This window comes from Taudactylus pleione, unplaced genomic scaffold, assembly GCF_031769625.1.
Source record: "Taudactylus pleione unplaced genomic scaffold, aTauple2 ptg000317l, whole genome shotgun sequence".
Taxonomy (NCBI): domain Eukaryota; kingdom Metazoa; phylum Chordata; class Amphibia; order Anura; family Myobatrachidae; genus Taudactylus; species Taudactylus pleione.
In genome coordinates this window covers 5658206-5672886 of record NW_028284718.1, presented here as the reverse complement: position 1 = coordinate 5672886, position 14681 = coordinate 5658206, and the positions used below count along the sequence as shown (strand labels likewise).

Genomic DNA, 14681 nt, shown 5'->3' with positions numbered 1-14681 from the left:
GCAAAAGAAAACCTTGCAATTTCATTTTTGAACTTTTTGTGTTTCAAAATGAGACTATTCTTTAAAACATTCAAAGCTATCTAGACAGTAGGGAACCTGCAGTTTTCCTAATATACCACAATACAGTTGAAATTTGAATAAGTATGCTCTTATTTTTAGAACAACTAAAATGTTTCCGTAAGATTCTATTGATAGTTTTCTTTGTGTGCTTATTTGGAAAGTGCAGTGACAAAGGAAATAGAGGGCTTGTCCGGGATTTGAACCCGGGACCTCTCGCACCCAAAGCCAGAATCATACCCCTAGACTAACGAGCCAACTGATATAAGTGTGGTTTATTTGATTTCTTTACTGTTTTTATGTGAAAATGGTATTCTTTTAAAGCCGTCACTAATGTATACAAGGAGGAAATATTAGCATAAATAAAATATTTCCTAATAGTCAATATTTTTCTAAGTATACTTGCTTGGAAATTGCTGTGCAAAGTTTTATGATGCCCAGCAGAGTTTTTCTGATGGATAAAACCCAAGACATGTCACATGCTATGTGCAGGTAAGTAATTACAAATAATTTTAGCAGTTTGACAAAAAACAAAATTCAATTGTGCAAATAAATCCAATCTATTTTGTGAGTTTTTAAAAAATAATATTCAGTTGAAGATTTTACTCAGGAAATTGACTTCAATAAGATAATGGAACTATGTCAAAGAATCTGAAAATTTGGGCTCGTTCATGATTTGAACCTGGGACCTCTCAAACCCTAAGCAAGAATCATAACCCTAGACCAACAAGCCACCTACCTGAACATTTTTCTATTGATTTTTCAATTGATTTAAAGAAAATAGCTTTTTGTTTTTAAAAACACCATATACATTTATGTAAAAATGAATTTGTAGAATAAATAAAATATTTCCTTATGGTCCAGTAGATAGTTTTCTAAGTATGCATATAGGAAAAGTGCAGGGACAAGATTTGTGAGTGCCTACAGAGTTTGGACTTCTCTCATGGACGAAGCTAAAGACTTGTCATATGCAATGTACAAATCATGCTTCCAGACACAGAAGAAAGGCAAAAGAAAACCTTGCAATTTCATTTTTGAACTTTTTGTGTTTCAAAATGAGACTATTCTTTAAAACATTCAAAGCTATCTAGACAGTAGGGAACCTGCAGTTTTCCTAATATACCACAATACAGTTAAAATTTGAATAAGTATGCTCTTATTTTTAGAACAACTAAAATGTTTCCGTAAGATTCTATTGATAGTTTTCTTTGTGTGCTTATTTGGAAAGTGCAGTGACAAAAGAAATAGAGGGCTTGTCCGGGATTTGAACCCGGGACCTCTCGCACCCAAAGCCAGAATCATACCCCTAGACTAACGAGCCAACTGATATAAGTGTGGTTTATTTGATTTCTTTACTGTTTTTATGTGAAAATGGTATTCTTTTAAAGCCGTCACTAATGTATACAAGGAGGAAATATTAGCATAAATAAAATATTTCCTAATAGTCAATATTTTTCTAAGTATACTTGCTTGGAAATTGCTGTGCAAAGTTTTATTATGCCCAGCAGAGTTTTTCTGATGGATAAAACCCAAGACATGTCACATGCTATGTGCAAATAAGTATTTACAAATAATTTTAGCAGTTTGACAAAATACAAAATTCAATTGTGCAAATAAGTAAATCCAATCTATTTTGAGAGTTTTGAAAAAACAACATTCAGTTGAAATTCACTCAGGAAATTGACTTCAATAAGATAATGGAACCATGTCAAAGAATCTGCAAAGTTGGGCTCATCCAGGATTTGAACCCAGGACCTCTCACACCCAAAGTGAGAGTCATAGAATCATCAAGTAAGCATGTTTTATTTGATTTCTTAACTGTTTTTATGTGAAAATTTTATTATTTTAAAGCCGTCACTAATGTTTACAAGGTGGAAATATTAGAATAAATAAAATATTTCCTAATAGTCAATATTTTTCTAAGTATACTTGCTTGGAAATTGCTGTGCAAAGTTTTATGATGCCCAGCAGAGTTTTTCTGATGGATAAAACCCAAGACATGTCACATGCTATGTGCAGGTAAGTAATTACAAATAATTTTAGCAGTTTGACAAAAAACAAAATTCAATTGTGCAAATAAGTAAATCCAATCTATTTTGAGAGTTTTGAAAAAACAACATTCAGTTGAAATTCACTCAGGAAATTGACTTCAATAAGATAATGGAACCATGTCAAAGAATCTGCAAAGTTGGGCTCATCCAGGATTTGAACCCGGGACCTCTCACACCCAAAGTGAGAGTCATAGAATCATCAAGTAAGCATGTTTTTTTTGATTTCTTAACTGTTTTTATGTGAAATTTGTATTATTTTAAAGCCGTCACTAATGTATACAAGGTGGAAATATTAGAATAAATAAAATATTTCCTAATAGTCAATATTTTTCTAAGTATACTTGCTTGGAAATTGCTGTGCAAAGTTTTATGATGCCCAGCAGAGTTTTTCTGATGGATAAAACCCAAGACATGTCACATGCTATGTGCAGGTAAGTAATTACAAATAATTTTAGCAGTTTGACAAAAAACAAAATTCAATTGTGCAAATAAGTAAATCCAATCTATTTTGTGAGTTTTTAAAAAATAATATTCAGTTGAAGATTTTACTCAGGAAATTGACTTCAATAAGATAATGGAACTATGTCAAACAATCTGAAAATTTGGGCTCGTTCATGATTTGAACCTGGGACCTCTCAAACCCTAAGCAAGAATCATAACCCTAGACCAACAAGCCACCTACCTGAACATTGTTCTATTGATTTTTCAATTGATTTAAAGAAAATAGCTATTTGTTTTTAAAAACACCATATACATTTATGTAAAAATGAATTTGTAGAATAAATAAAATATTTCCTTATGGTCCAGTAGATAGTTTTCTAAGTATGCATATAGGAAAAGTGCAGGGACAAGATTTGTGAGTGTCTTCAGAGTTTGGACTTCTCTCATGGACGAAGCTAAAGACTTGTCATATGCAATGTACAAATCATGCTTACAGACACAGAAGAAAGGCAAAAGAAAACCTTGCAATTTCATTTTTGAACTTTTTGTGTTTCAAAATGAGACTATTCTTTAAAACATTCAAAGCTATCTAGACAGTAGGGAACCTGCAGTTTTCCTAATATACCACAATACAGTTGAAATTTGAATAAGTATGCTCTTAATTTTAGAACAACTAAAATGTTTCCGTAAGATTCTATTGATAGTTTTCTTTGTGTGCTTATTTGGAAAGTGCAGTGACAAAAGAAATTGAGGTCTCATACGGGATTTGAACCCGGGATCTCTCGCACCCAAAGCGAGAATCATATCCCTAGACCAACGAGCCAACTGAAATAAGTGTGGTTTATTTGATTTCTTAACTGTTTTTATGTGAAAATGGTATTATTTTAAAGCAGTCACTAATTTATACAAGGAGGAAATATTAGCATAAATAAAATATTTCCTAATAGTCAATATTTTTCTAAGTATACTTGCTTGGAAATTGCTGTGCAAAGTTTTATGATGCCCAGCAGAGTTTTTCTGATGGATAAAACCCAAGACATGTCACATGCTATGTGCAAATAAGTATTTACAAATATTTTTAGCAGTTTGACAAAATACAAAATTCTATTGTGCAAATAAGTAAATCCAATCTATTTTGAGAGTTTTGAAAAAACAACATTCAGTTGAAATTCACTCAGGAAATTGACTTCAATAAGATAATGGAACCATGTCAAAGAATCTGCAAAGTTGGGCTCATCCAGGATTTGAACCCGGGACCTCTCACACCCAAAGTGAGAGTCATAGAATCATCAAGTAAGCATGTTTTTTTTGATTTCTTAACTGTTTTTATGTGAAATTTGTATTATTTTAAAGCCGTCACTAATGTATACAAGGTGGAAATATTAGAATAAATAAAATATTTCCTAATAGTCAATATTTTTCTAAGTATACTTGCTTGGAAATTGCTGTGCAAAGTTTTATGATGCCCAGCAGAGTTTTTCTGATGGATAAAACCCAAGACATGTCACATGCTATGTGCAGGTAAGTAATTACAAATAATTTTAGCAGTTTGACAAAAAACAAAATTCAATTGTGCAAATAAGTAAATCCAATCTATTTTGTGAGTTTTTAAAAAATAATATTCAGTTGAAGATTTTACTCAGGAAATTGACTTCAATAAGATAATGGAACTATGTCAAAGAATCTGAAAATTTGGGCTCGTTCATGATTTGAACCTGGGACCTCTCAAACCCTAAGCAAGAATCATAACCCTATTTATTCTATAGATAGTTTTCTTTGTGTGCTTATTTGGAAAGTGCAGTGACAAAGGAAATAGAGGGCTTGTCCGGGATTTGAACCCGGGACCTCTCGCACCCAAAGCCAGAATCATACCCCTAGACTAACGAGCCAACTGATATAAGTGTGGTTTATTTGATTTCTTTACTGTTTTTATGTGAAAATGGTATTCTTTTAAAGCAGTCACTAATGTATACAAGGAGGAAATATTAGCATAAATAAAATATTTCCTAATAGTCAATATTTTTCTAAGTATACTTGCTTGGAAATTGCTGTGCAAAGTTTTATGATGCCCAGCAGAGTTTTTCTGATGGATAAAACCCAAGACATGTCACATGCTATGTGCAAATAAGTATTTACAAATAATTTTAGCAGTTTGACAAAATACAAAATTACAATTGTGCAAATAAGTAAATCCAATCTATTTTGAGAGTTTTGAAAAAACAACATTCAGTTGAAATTCTCTCAGGAAATTGACTTCAATAAGATAATGGAACCATGTCAAAGAATCTGAAAAGTTGGGCTCATCCAGGAATTGAACCCGGGACCTCTCACACCCAAAGTGAGAGTCATAGAATCATCAAGTAAGCATGTTTTATTTGATTTCTTAACTGTTTTTATGTGAAAATTGTATTATTTTAAAGCAGTCACTAATGTATACAAGGAGGAAATATTATCATAAATAAAATATTTCCTAATAGTCAATATTTTTCTAAGTATACTTGCTTGGAAATTGCTGTGCAAAGTTTTATGATGCCCAGCATAGTTTTTCTGATGGATAAAACCCAAGACATGTCACATGCTATGTGCAGGTAAGTAATTACAAATAATTTTAGCAGTTTGACAAAAAACAAAATTCAATTGTGCAGATAAGTAAATCCAATCTATTTTGTGAGTTTTTAAAAATTAATATTCAGTTGAAGATTTTACTCAGGAAATTGACTTCAATAAGATAATGGAACTATGTCAAAGAATCAGAATATTTGGGCTCGTCCATGATTTGAACCTGGGACCTCTCACACCCTAAGCAAGAATCATAACCCTAGACCAACAAGCCACCTACCTGAACATTTTTCTTTTGATTTTTCAATTGATTTAAAGAAAATAGCTTTTTGTTTTTCAAAACACCATATACATTTATGTAAAAATGAATTTGTAGAATAAATAACATATTTCCTTATGGTCCAGTAGATAGTTTTCTAAGTATGCATGTAGGAAAAGTGCAGGGACAAGATTTGTGAGTGCCTACAGAGTTTGGACTTCTCTCATGGATGAAGCTAAAGACTTGTCATATGCAATGTACAAATCATGCTTCCAGACCCAGAAGAAAGGCAAAAGAAAACCTTGCAATTTCATTTTGATCTTTTTGTGTTTCAAAATGAGACTATTCTTTTAAAACATTCAAAGCTATCTAGACAGTAGGGAACCTGCAGTTTTCCTAATATACCACAATACAGTTGAAATTTGAATAAGTATGCTCTTATTTTTAGAAGAACTAAAATGTTTCCGTAAGATTCTATTGATAGTTTTCTTTGTGTGCTTATTTGGAAAGTGCAGTGACAAGATTTAAAAATGGCTACAGAGTTTGGACTTGTCTGATCGATAAAACCCAAGACTTGTCAAAAGCTATGTGTAAATCATGCATAAATAGAAGAAAGGCAATTGAAAAATGATGAAGGCAAGATTCATAAGTATGTACAAATTCTATTGGGAGTATGGCAAAAACAAAACTCAGTTGATGCTATTGACTTAGCTAATTGAGAAAATCAGATATATATAAACCATGAGATGCACCGTAAAAAAGAAATAGAGGGCTCATCCGGGATTTGAAACCGGGACCTCTCGCACCCAAAGCGATAATTATACCCCTAGACCAATGAGCCAACTGAAATAAGTGTGGTTTATTTGATTTCTTAACTGTGTCTTTGTGAAAATGGTATTCTTTTAAAGCAGTCACTAATGTATACAAGGAGGAAATATTAGCATAAATAAAATATTTCCTAATAGTCAATATTTTTCTAAGTATACTTGCTTGGAAGTTGCTGTGCAAAGTTTTATGATGCCCAGCAGAGTTTTTCTGATGGATAAAACCCAAGACATGTCACATGCTATGTGCAGATAAGTACTTACAAATAATTTTAGCAGTTTGACAAAAAACAAAATTCAATTGTGCAAATAAGTAAATCCAATCTATTTTGAGAGTTTTGAAAAAACAACATTCAGTTGAAATTCACTCAGGAAATTGACTTCAATAAGATAATGGAACCATGTCAAAGAATCTGAAAAGTTGGGCTTGTCCAGGATTTGAACCCGGGACCTCTCGCACCCAAAGTGAGAGTCATAGAATCATCAAGTAAGCATGTTTTATTTGATTTCTTAACTGTTTTTTGTGAAAATTGTATTATTTTAAAGCAGTCACTAATGTATACAAGGAGGAAATATTATCATAAATAAAATATTTAATAATAGTCAATATTTTTCTAAGTATACTTGCTTGGAAATTGCTGTGCAAAGTTTTATGATGCCCAGCAGAGTTTATCTGATGGATAAAACCCAAGACATGTCACATGCTATGTGCAGATAAGTACTTACAAATAATTTTACCAGTTTGACAAAAAACAAAATTCAATTGTGCAAATAAGTAAATCCAATCTATTTTGAGAGTTTTGAAAAAATAATATTCAGTTGAAGATTTTACTCAGGAAATTGACTTCAATAATATAATGGAACCATGTCAAAGAATCTGAAAATTTTGGCTCATCCACGATTTGAACCAGGGACCTTTCGCACCCTAAGCGAGAATCATAACGCTAGACCAACAAGCCACCTACCTGAACATTTTTCTACTGATTTTTCAATTGATTTAAAGAAAATAGCTTTTTGTTTTTAAAAACACCATATACATTTATGTAAAAATGAATTTGTAGAATAAATAAAATATTTCCTTATGGTCCAGTAGATAGTTTTCTAAGTATGCATATAGGAAAAGTGCAGGGACAAGATTTGTGAGTGCCTACAGAGTTTGGACTTCTCTCATGGACGATGCTAAAGACTTGTCATATGCAATGTACAAATCATGCTTCCAGACACAGAAGAAAGGCAAAAGAAAACCTTGCAATTTCATTTTTGAACTTTTGTGTTTCAAAATGAGACTATTCTTTTAAAACATTCAAAGCTATCTAGACAGTAGGGAACCTGCAGTTTTCCTAGTATACCACAATACAGTTGAAATTTGAATAAGTATGCTCTTATTTTTAGAACAACTAAAATGTTTCCGTAAGATTCTATTGATAGTTTTCTTTGTGTGCTTATTTGGAAAGTGCAGTGACAAAAAAAATAGAGGGCTCTTCTGGGATTTGAACCCGGGACCCCTCACACCCAAAGCCAGAATTATACCCCTAGACCAACAAGCCAACTGAAATAAATGTGGTTTATTTGATTTCTTAACTGTTTTTATGTGAAAATGGTATTCTTTTAAAGCAGTCACTAATGTATACAAGGAGGAAATATTAGCATAAATTAAATATTTCCTAATAGTCAATATTTTTCTAAGTATACTTGCTTGGAAATTGCTTTGCAAAGTTTTATGATGCCCAGCAGAGTTTTTCTGATGGATAAAACCCAAGACATGTCACATGCTATGTGCAAATAAGTATTTACAAATAATTTTAGCAGTTTGACAAAATACAAAATTCAATTGTGCAAATAAGTAAATCCAATCTATTTTGAGAGTTTTGAAAAAACAACATTCAGTTGAAATTCACTTAGGAAATTGACATCAATAACATAATGGAACCATGTCAAAGAATCTGAAAAGATGGGCTCATCCAGGATTTGAACCCGGGACCTCTCACACCCAAAGTGAGAGTCATAGAATCATCAAGAAAGCATGTTTTATTTGATTTCTTAACTGTTTTTATGTGAAAATTGTATTATTTTAAAGTAGTCACTAATGTATACAAGGAGGAAATATTATCATAAATAAAATATTTCCTAATAGTCAATATTTTTCTAAGTATACTTGCTTGGAAATTGCTGTGCAAAGTTTTATGATGCCCAGCAGAGTTTTTCTGATGGATAAAACCCAAGACATGTCACATGCTATGTGCAGGTAAGTAATTACAAATAATTTTAGCAGTTTGACAAAAATCAAAATTCAATTGTGCAGAAAAGAAAATCCAATCTATTTTGTGAGTTTTTAAAAATTAATATTCAGTTGAAGATTTTACTCAGGAAATTGACTTCAATAAGATAATGGAACTATGTCAAAGAATCAGAAAATTTGGGCTCGTCTATGATTTGAACCTGGGACCTCTCACACCCTAAGCAAGAATCATAGCCCTAGACCAACAAGCCACCTACCTGAACATTTTTCTGTTGATTTTTCAATTGATTTAAAGAAAATAGCTTTTTGTTTTTAAAAACACCATATACATTTATGTAAAAATGAATTTGTAGAATAAATAAAATATTTCCTTATGGTCCAGTAGATAGTTTTCTAAGTATGCATATAGGAAAAGTGCAGGGACAAGATATGTGAGTGCCTACAGAGTTTGGACTTCTCTCATGGACGAAGCTAAAGACTTGTCATATGAAATGTACAAATCATGCTTCCAGACACAGAAGAAAGGCAAAAGAAAACCTTGCATTTTCGTTTTTGAACTTTTTGTGTTTCAAAATGAGACTATTCTGTTTAAAACATTCAAAGCTATCTAGACAGTAGGGAACCTGCAGTTTTCCTAATATACCACAATACAGTTGAAATTTGAATAAGTATGCTCTTATTTTTAGAACAACTAAAATGTTTCCGTAAGATTCTATTGATAGTTTTCTTTGTGTGCTTATTTGGAAAGTGCAGTGACAAGATTTAAAAATGGCTACAGAGTTTGGACTTGTCTGATCGATAAAACCCAAGACTTGTCAAAAGCTATGTGTAAATCATGCATAAATAGAAGAAAGGCAATTGAAAAATGATGAAGGCAAGATTCATAAGTATGTACAAATTCTATTGGGAGTATGGCAAAAACAAAACTCAGTTGATGCTATTGACTTAGCCAATTGAGAAAATCAGATATATATAAACCATGAGATGCACCGTAAAAAAGAAATAGAGGGCTCATCCGGTACTTGAATCCGGGACCTCTCACACCCAAAGCAAGAATCATACCCCTAGACCAACGAGCCAACTGAAATAAGTGTGTTTTATTTGATTTCTTAACTGTTTCTATGTGAAAATGGTATTCTTTTAAAGCAGTCACTAATGTATACAAGGAGGAAATATTAGCATAAATAAAATATTTCCTAATAGTCAATATTTTTCTAAGTATACTTGCTTGGAAATTGCTGTGCAAAGTTTTATGATGCCCAGCAGAGTTTTTCTCATGGATAAAACCCAAGACATGTCACATGCTATGTGCAGATAAGTACTTACAAATAATTTTACCAGTTTGACAAAAAACAAATTTCAATTGTGCAAATAAGTAAATCCAATATATTTTGAGAGTGTTTAAAAAATAATATTCAGTTGAAGATTTGACTCAGGAAATTGACTTCAATAAGATAATGGAACCATGTCAAAGAATCTGAAAATTTGGGCTCATCTACGATTTGAACCTGGGACCTCTCGCACCCTAAGCGAGAATCATAACCCTAGACCAACAAGCCACCTAACTGAACATTTTTCTATTGATTTTTCAATTGATTTAAAGAAAATAGCTTTTTGTTTTTAAAAACACCATATACATTTATGTAAAAATGAATTTGTAGAATAAATAAAATATTTCCTTATGGTCCAGTAGATAGTTTTCTAAGTATGCATATAGGAAAAGTGCAGGGACAAGATTTGTGAGTGCCTACAGAGTTTGGACTTCTCTCATGGATGAAGCTAAAGACTTGTCATATGCAATGTACAAATCATGCTTCCAGACACAGAAGAAAGGCAAAAGAAAACCTTGCAATTTCATTTTTGAACTTTTTGTGTTTCAAAATGAGACAATTATTTTAAAACATTCAAAGCTAACTAGACAGTAGGGAACCTGCAGTTTTCCTAATATACCACAATACAGTTGAAATTTGAATAAGTATGCTCTTATTTTTAGAACAACTAAAATGTTTCCGTAAGATTCTATTGATAGTTTTCTTTGTGTGCTTATTTGGAAAGTGCAGTGACAAGATTTAAAAATGGCTACAGAGTTTGGACTTGTCTGATCGATAAAACCCAAGACTTGTCAAAAGCTATGTGTAAATCATGCATAAATAGAAGAAAGGCAATTGAAAAATGATGAAGGCAAGATTCATAAGTATGTACAAATTCTATTGGGAGTATGGCAAAAACAAAACTCAGTTGATGCTATTGACTTAGCCAAATGAGAAAATAAGATATATATAAACCATGAGATGCACCATAAAACAGGAACGGAGGGCTCGTCTGGGATTTGAACCCAGGACCACTTGCACCTAAAGCGAGAATCACACCCATAGACCAACAAGCCAAATGAAATAAGTGTGTTTTATTTGATTTCTTAACTGTTTTTATGTGAAAATGGTATTCTTTTAAAGCAGTCACTAATGTATACAAGGAGGAAATATTAGCATAAATAAAATATTTCCTAATAGTCAATATTTTTCTAAGTATACTTGCTTGGAAATTGCTGTGCAAAGTTTTATGATGCCCAGCAGAGTTTTTCTGATGGATAAAACCCAAGACATGTCACATGCTATGTGCAGGTAAGTACTTACAAATAATATTAGCAGTTTGACAAAAAACAAAATTCAATTCTGCAAATAAGTAAATCCAATCTATTTTGAGAGTTTTGAAAAAAGAACATTCAGTTGAAATTCACTCTGGAAATTGACTTCAATAAGATAATGGAACCGTCAAAGAATCTGAAAATTTGGGCTCATTCACGATTTGAACCTGGGACCTCTCGCACCCTAAGCGAGAATCAAAACCCTAGACCAACAAGCCACCTACCTGAACATTTTTCTATTGATTTTTCATTAGATTTAAAGAAAATAGCTTTTTGTTTTTCAAAACACCATATACGTTTATGTAAAAATGAATTTGTAGAATAAATAAAATATTTCCTTATGGTCCAGTAGATAGTTTTCTAAGTATGCATATAGGAAAAGTGCAGGGACAAGATTTGTGAGTGCCTACAGAGTTTGGACTTCTCTCATGGATGAAGCTAAAGACTTGTCATATGCAATGTACAAATCATGCTTACAGACACAGAAGAAAGGCAAAAGAAAACGTTGTAATTTCATTTTTGAACTTTTTGTGTTTCAAAATGAGACTATTCTTTTAAAACATTCAATGCTATCTAGACAGTAGGGAACCTGCAGTTTTCCAAATATACCACAATAAAGTTGAAATTTGAATGTATGCTCTTATTTTTAGAACAACTAAAATGTTTCCGTAAGATTCTATTGATAGTTTTCTTTGTGTGCTTATTTGGAAAGTGCAGTGACAAGATTTAAAAATGGCTACAGAGTTTGGACTTGTCTGATCGATAAAACCCAAGACTTGTCAAAAGCTATGTGTAAATCATGCATAAATAGAAGAAAGGCAATTGAAAAATGATGAAGGCAAGATTCATAAGTATGTACAAATTCTATTGGGAGTATGGCAAAAACAAAACTCAGTTGATGCTATTGACTTAGCCAAATGAGAAAATCAGATATATATAAACCATGAGATGCACCATAAAACAGGAACGGCGGGCTCGTCTGGGATTTGAACCCAGGACCACTTGCACCTAAAGCGAGAATCACACCCATAGACCAACAAGCCAAATGAAATAAGTGTGTTTTATTTGATTTCTTAACTGTTTTTATGTGAAAATGGTATTCTTTTAAAGCAGTCACTAATGTATACAAGGAGGAAATATTAGCATAAATAAAATATTTCCTAATAGTCAATATTTTTCTAAGTATACTTGCTTGGAAATTGCTGTGCAAAGTTTTATGATGCCCAGCAGAGTTTTTCTGATGGATAAAACCCAAGATATGTCACATGCTATGTGCAGGTAAGTACTTACAAATAATATTAGCAGTTTGACAAAAAACAAAATTCAATTCTGCAAATAAGTAAATCCAATCTATTTTGAGAGTTTTGAAAAAAGAACATTCAGTTGAAATTCACTCTGGAAATTGACTTCAATAAGATAATGGAACCATGTCAAAGAATCTGAAAATTTGGGCTCATCCACGATTTGAACCTGGGACCTCTCGCACCCTAAGCGAGAATCAAAACCCTAGACCAACAAGCCACCTACCTGAACATTTTACTATTGATTTTTCATTAGATTTAAAGAAAATAGCTTTTTGTTTTTCAAAACACCATATACGTTTATGTAAAAATGAATTTGTAGAATAAATAAAATATTTCCTTATGGTCCAGTAGATAGTTTTCTAAGTATACATATAGGAAAAGTGCAGGGACAAGATTTGTGAGTGCCTACAGAGTTTGGACTTCTCTCATGGATGAAGCTAAAGACTTGTCATATGCAATGTACAAATCATGCTTACAGACACAGAAGAAAGGCAAAAGAAAACCTTGCAATTTAATTTTTGAACTTTTTGTGTTTCAAAATGAGACTATTCTTTTAAAACATTCAAAGCTATCTAGACAGTAGGGAACCTGCAGTTTTCCTAATATACCACAATACAGTTGAAATTTGAATAAGTATGCTCTTATTTTTAGAACAACTAAAATGTTTCCGTAAGATTCTATTGATAGTTTTCTTTGTGTGCTTATTTGGAAAGTGCAGTGACAAGATTTAAAAATGGCTACAGAGTTTGGACTTGTCTGATCGATAAAACCCAAGACTTGTCAAAAGCTATGTGTAAATCATGCATAAATAGAAGAAAGGCAATTGAAAAATGATGAAGGCAAGAATCATAAGTATGTTCAAATTCTATTGGGAGTATGGCAAATACAAAACTCAGTTGATGCAATTGACTTAGCCAATTGAGAAAATCAGATATATATAAACCATGAGATGCACTGTAAAAAGAAATAGAGGGCTCGTCCTGGATTTGAACCTTTGACCTCTCGCACCCAAAGCGAGAATCATACCCCTAGACCAACAAGCCAAATGAAATAAGTGGGTTTTATTTGATTTCTTAACTGTTTTAATGTGAAAATTGTATTATTTTAAAGCAGTCACTAATGTATACAAGGAGGAAATATTATCATAAATAAAATATTTAATAATAGTCAATATTTTTCTAAGTATACTTGCTTGGAAATTGCTGTGCAAAGTTTTATGATGCCCAGCAGAGTTTATCTGATGGATAAAACCCAAGACATGTCACATGCTATGTGCAAATAAGTATTTACAAATAATTTTAGCAGTTTGACAAAATACAAAATTCAATTGTGCAAATAAGTAAATCCAATCTATTTTGAGAGTTTTGAAAAAATAATATTCAGTTGAAGATTTTACTCAGGAAATTGACTTCAATAAGATAATGGAACTATGTCAAAGAATCTGAAAATTTGGGCTCGTTCATGATTTGAACCTGGGACCTCTCAAACCCTAAGCAAGAATCATAACCCTAGACCAACAAGCCACCTACCTGAACAATTTTCTATTGATTTTTCATTTGATTTAAAGAAAATAGCTATTTGTTTTTAAAAACACCATATACATTTATGTAAAAATGAATTTGTAGAATAAATAAAATATTTCCTTATGGTCCAGTAGATAGTTTTCTAAGTATGCATATAGGAAAAGTGCAGGGACAAGATTTGTGAGTGCCTACAGAGTTTGGACTTCTCTCATTGACGAAGCTAAAGACTTGTCATATGCAATGTACAAATCATGCTTCCAGACACAGAAGAAAGGCAAAAGAAAACCTTGCAATTTCATTTTTGAACTTTTTGTGTTTCAAAATGAAACTATTCTTTAAAACATTCAAAGCTATCTAGACAGTAGGGAACCTGCAGTTTTCCTAATATACCACAATACAGTTGAAATTTGAATAAGCATGCTCTTATTTTTAGAACAACTAAAATGTTTCCGTAAGATTCTATTGATAGTTTTCTTTGTGTGCTTATTTGGAAAGTGCAGTGACAAGATTTAAAAATGGCTACAGAGTTTGGACTTGTCTGATCGATAAAACCCAAGACTTGTCAAAAGCTATGTGTAAATCATGCATAAATAGAAGAAAGGCAATTGAAAAATGATGAAGGCAAGATTCATAAGTATGTACAAATTCTATTGGGAGTATGGCAAAAACAAAACTCAGTTGATGCTATTGACTTAGCCAATTGAGAAAATCAGATATATATAAACCATGAGATGCACCGTAAAAAAGAAATAGAGGCCTCATCCGGGATTTGAACCTGGG

At 32.2% G+C, this 14681-nt stretch overlaps 3 non-coding genes across 3 annotated transcripts; all 3 read right to left on the bottom strand.

The window, feature by feature from the left end:
* Window positions 1-242: 242 nt before the first annotated feature.
* Window positions 243-314, bottom strand: TRNAP-UGG (transfer RNA proline (anticodon UGG)). Its single transcript has one exon. It is a non-coding gene; the product is annotated as a tRNA-Pro (tRNA).
* A 992-nt stretch (window positions 315-1306) lies between these two features.
* Window positions 1307-1378, bottom strand: TRNAP-UGG (transfer RNA proline (anticodon UGG)). Its single transcript has one exon. It is a non-coding gene; the product is annotated as a tRNA-Pro (tRNA).
* A 2988-nt stretch (window positions 1379-4366) lies between these two features.
* On the bottom strand, window positions 4367-4438 carry TRNAP-UGG (transfer RNA proline (anticodon UGG)). The gene has a single exon. It is a non-coding gene; the product is annotated as a tRNA-Pro (tRNA).
* Window positions 4439-14681: the final 10243 nt, after the last annotated feature.